Consider the following 5,666-nt stretch of genomic DNA (forward strand, 5'->3'; position numbering starts at 1 on the left):
ATACACATAGATCATGAATACATTTATGCATATGTGGGGTACAATGTGTTGATATTTTTTTATACAATCTGACATGGTTACATCAAACCAATCAACATAGCTTTTGCCGCATTTACTTGATTATTGTGTTAAGACATTTATTACACTTGACAGATTTGACTTGTACCCTTGCAATATGCTCCATAGGTATGGTCGGCCTTTTACCCTCCCTCTAAATCTCCACAAATGTACGAATCTGCAGTCCCACCCATAGTGCATAAGTATTCCTTTATGTCTGCATCCACCCCAGCATCTATTATTTTGGGACTTTTTAATAAAAGCCAATCTACAGGGGTAAAGTGTTATCATATTGTCATTTTAATTTTCATTTCCCTAATGTTTAGTCACATTGGGAATTTCAGAACATTCCTTTTAAAATGACCATCATTCTTCTACTCAAAATCTCTGCATGGATTTTTGACCTCATATAGAACAACATTCATGATACTAAACAAGGTTTTGTTAAGATCCTAGTTTTCCTGTTCCCTCGGTAACTCTTTCATTTTTTTCTCACAAATAGGATTCTTTATTTATCATTATTAAAAGCCTAAATTTTAGAGAGATTCTTGGACTGGTGGTTCATATCCATCAGCTCGTTAAACTTTAGCACCAGGAGCTTTATGAGAACTATTACCTTCACCATGAAGCTCCATAAGTTTTCTCAATTCACACTTGGGCTTCTTCAGCATTTTTCCTTTTCTGAAGAAGTATCATGGAGAGGATAAATAGAATGGCACACCTTTTCTATGTCTTTTGCAATGCTGCCTGCAATCAATTTATCAACTTCTTTCAAGTCATTTGTCTGCACCTCTCTTGTCATGAGGTGATTTCCATCATTTTCTTCCAGATTTGGTGAACCTGTTGATCCTGGGCTTAAGAGGTCTTCTGTATCTGATTGTTGCATTTTTTAGTAAAACCAACATAGAACAGATGAATCAAATAACCATCAGTAGCCTTAACGTCAACATGAGCTTCAATCATAGTCTGCAATTTTTTAACCATAGAACACATTTTGTCATGGGTAAGATCCATGCCAGGGAAGGTAGTCAGGCAATTTTTTCCCTGAACATCTTCAGTAATCAGCTTGAATTTTCTAAATGAAACTTCATCATTCTGTAGATCAGCAAGACTCACTTCAAACACACGACCTTTGAGGCCATCAGATGCAATTTTGAGTCCTTGAGTTCTGGTAACCAGTGTTTTTTCCAATGTTTCTTATATTGAACATAGCAGGTGCCTTCACATCATACCAATCTTTCTTAGAAAATGGATCAACCACTTGCTTCTTGGCTCCCTTTTGCTGCCTTTCATGAGGCGCATGTCCTCGCCGAGTGCCATGATGGTGCTCAGCGAGCCAGAAGGCCCTAGGTAACTCTTAAGAAGCTCAAACCCAACTACTGATAGTCTTTATCAAATATTTTGTATGTATTTTTTTAATATGCCTGTAACTTTTATCCTGAGGATTTTTGCTTGATCTTCCCCCAGATTAAAAAAATCTTATGTCTAGGTATTCATATGGCTATCGCTTCACTTTACTTCATTCTGTCCTCAAATATCACCTTCTTCAAATAAGCTTTCCTTGAAAACTCTATCGAAAAAAAATATTATTTCTGTTTCCCCAAAACTCTCTCCTTAATGCTGTTAAATTTTTCTCCATAGCATTTTCTGTATAGGACATTATACTGTTCACTTAACATTCTTTGTTTGTTTGTTCCTGACACTGGAATATACATTCTGTAAGCTCAGGTGCCGTTTCTGTGTCGGTCATTATTTGACAGTACATCCTAAAAGGGCACTATAAACAAATCCAACCAATCAACCCACCAGACTCTCAGTCTCTTTAAAAAAATAATGAAGAAGGAATTTTCCACAATTTAACATGTGATGCAGAATCGAAACTTGAGCTAATTTTATTTCAAGAGTTACATCAAGTATCCACATCCTAATGAAAGAATGAAATCCTTTTGTACTTACAGTCAGCTTTACTTGGCAGGGCTATTTTTTTTTTAAGTCCCTCCAAGTTGAAAGTTTCACACATTTAAAAACCATCTTAGTTCAAGAAGAGATTCAAGTAATTTGTGGTGATAGCCAGCCTCTCTAATTCTATTCACTCCATTACCAGACCATGAGTTGAGCATACATTGTCTTTTACCAGAATCAATATCTTATCTATTCAGCTCCCTGAAATGAGCTTTCATTATCCAGGTAGTTTTAGATAGATGACTTGCAATTTTTATTACCTTACGTATAGTCTCCTAGGATATATTGGGAATTCTGTGTATCAGGTATAGGTATAAATCAGATTAGGTCACCTTGAGATTAAAAAATCAATGGTGAAGAAAATAAACAGTTGAGTACTTCTGAGTTTAGCACTCATTGTCAAAGTAATATAGAACATGCCTGGTAACAAAAACAAATACGTGGTCAACTCCTCAAAGCAGTCCTGGAGCGGCCAGCTGTGAACTATACTAAGAGAACACTTGCTAAGTTTAATTCACTTATGAGATCCTCTGTAGTACTTCCACATCCTTGAAGTTTCTATGCGATCTTGATTCTTATTTCTATACCTGATGAACAAAATTATGGTGTTGTACAGGTGTTTAAAATTATTAATTTTATTAATATATGTATAAGTCCAAGTTTATTTTTTTCATTAAAGTAAGAAGCTCTTAACATAAAATAACACAAATAATAATTTTAATGTGTAATTTCAAAATACATTGCTAGGGGCTTTGCGGTTGTCAGCGGCCTTGCTTTCCCACTGCCCAGTTCTCTCCCTATCAGCCGTTACTTGTGGACACACAAAGAGGCTGAGACAAGCACACTTCTAAGTGACTAGAATCCTCTGAAGGGAAAAATGTTTGTTTCCAATCATCTTGTTTCCTAGCAACATTTTGTTTGAAAAAAAGCATTTCCTACTAAGTTTGAAAGTCATTGTTTTTTATCATTGAAAATGATATTTTCAATTATCACACAATAGAAATAAAAATCAATAACCATCTTTCTAATTGTCAGGAAAACTGAAATGCAAAAATCAGGCGTAACTTAAAGAACCCATAGAACTCAAAGAAGGAATAGATAATTTGATGAAGCATCTGAGAGATATAAAAATCTCTATTTCTCTTCTATTTCTAAACTACAAGAGGTTAATGGAGTTTCCTGCTATCTGGAAAGAGCGGGGTTAAAAGATGTAGCTGCTACTCACGTCCAGAAGAGTTTTCCCATAACAATTATGGCCTTATTGTTGTCGAATTTCTTGTTCTTCTCAGCAAAGAATAGAAATCTATATTTAAATAAGAATTGCGTGATTTTTAGTTATTGCTCAGCAAATTTGAAAACACTATGACAACAAAATAAAACATACCTGCTGGTCTGGTTTAACACTTGGGTTGTTCATATTTACCACTTGATAATAAAATAAGCAGAAGAAATTTTAACCATTAAAGTGATGAAATAATTACTTCCTCGAATGCCTATAAAGTTTTCATATAGTAGGCATAATATGAGCACACTATAAATAGTTTAGTGTCTATATTCAGAGTTTCCCTAAATGGGCTCTCGACAACAGTGGGAAGGTAATAGACTTTACAGTCTTTGGATAAGTAAATTACCTTTTTTTTTTTACTTGTCTAATGAGAAAAACTATTCTGACAATTATTTCTTATAACATTTCTTGTTAAAAGGAAGAACAAATTATTGAAACTGTAGGGCAGAACAACTAAAAAAAATGGAGATCAGAAAATAAGTGTGTATTTGCTCTCAAATTGTTCCTTTAAAAACCAGTAAAATCGTAAGTAAATGTTTCATTATTCAAGTTGATTGATGTGGCATTTGGTATTTATTATTTGCCAATCTCTTTCTCACCATAACACAGTGACATCAATGTTTACAGCAATGTATACATATGATAATGAGAAAGCACATTATTTCTCTATAGTGTTGAAAACCCGAGACATATTATTAATATGAATTTGGAAAGTATAGGACATAAATTGGAATATTAAAAAGCATTGTATAAATTGTGTGCACAATTAACATTTGTTTAGAATTTGTGGAACTGTTTTAATGCAAAAATATGAACACATAGGAAGAAAACTCTTAGAACAAACACAGATCTTAACACAATTAGGTAAATTAATGGTGATATATGTGCATGTACATAAACACATATATATGTACAAATATTAATGCACTTTCCTATAATCTTATATTTATATTCATTTGTCATTTTCTAATAATGTTTAAGTAATTAGCTGATCTTTTATATTTTTTTAAAAATTCATTTTACTAATTTCACTAGATTTAGGAGATATGAGTGTTGTTTGTTTGTTTTTTGTTACATGAATAAATTGTATAGTAGTGAAGTTGGAGCTTCTAGTGTACCTGTTACCCAATACTGTACATTGTACCCAATAGGTAATTTTTCATTCCTAATCCCTTTACCATTCTTCCCTTTTATGAATCTCCAGTGTCCATCATATCACTCTATATAACCGAGCATACCCATAGCTTAGCTGCCATTTAAAAGAATATGCAGTATTTATTCTTCCATTCCTAAGATACTCACTTAGAATAATTACTTCTAATTCTATACAAGTTGCAGTAAAAGAGTAAATAGACAACCCACAAGATAAAAGAAAATACTCACATGCAATACATCTAAGACTAATATCTGGAATAAGAAGAAACTTAAACAAATCAGCATGAAAGAAACAAACCCATTAAAATAGGACCAAACAACACAAGCAGACATTTTTTCAAAAGACATACAGACAGTAGATAAACATATGAAACAAATCCCAACATCACTAACCATCAAGAAAATGATGGCTACTACCTTATCCCCTATCAGAATGGCCTAACTAATAAAATATCGTAAAGCAATAGACGTTACACACTGTTCTTGGGAATGTAAGTTAGTACATCCTCTCTGGTGATTTCTCAAAGAACTAAAAGTAAATTTATCATTTGATCCAACAACCCCACCATTTGATATCTACCCAAAGAAAACTCATTTATCAAAAAGACACCTGCACTTGGATGTTTATCACAGCATGATTTGCACTTGAATATGGAATTAACCTAAGTCGTCATCAAATGATGAGTGGATAATGAAAATGTATGAATATGTGGCATATGTGTGTGTACACATAAATACATGTGCATGTAAATACATGCCGGGTAATACTACTCAGCCATGAAAAAAAATAAAATTATATCTTTTGCCCACCTTTGTGGAGCTTGGACACAAGGTCACCTAACCCAGCCCCACTGATCTTATGGAGGTCATCAAATAGGTTTCTAGTCCTGCATTACTGGAAACAAAATGTCAGTTTATTTGATAAATATTTATATTTGTAAGGGGAACAATTTGAGACTTTTAAGGAGAATTTTATCATGTACCTTTTAAAATCAATCATTATTGAAACCAGGTGGCAAAAAACACTCCCCACCTGCACAAACATACTAGAAAATACAAAAAGCAATCACCTGAACTAAAATGCCACTAGTTGATATCCACCCAAAGAAAAAGAGCTCATTTATCAAAAAGACACCTGACCTTATATGTCATCACAGCACAATTGAGTGTATGCAGACCTGAGTGTGAAATTCAACTCCACTCTACT

The 5,666-nt window shown here is 33.6% G+C and overlaps 1 pseudogene; it reads right to left on the minus strand.

The window, feature by feature from the left end:
- Nucleotides 1–593: 593 nt before the first annotated feature.
- Nucleotides 594–1,377, minus strand: LOC128560387 (40S ribosomal protein S3a-like; annotated as a pseudogene).
- Nucleotides 1,378–5,666: the final 4,289 nt, after the last annotated feature.

Source organism: Nycticebus coucang, chromosome 11, assembly GCF_027406575.1.
Source record: "Nycticebus coucang isolate mNycCou1 chromosome 11, mNycCou1.pri, whole genome shotgun sequence".
NCBI classification, from domain to species: domain Eukaryota; kingdom Metazoa; phylum Chordata; class Mammalia; order Primates; family Lorisidae; genus Nycticebus; species Nycticebus coucang.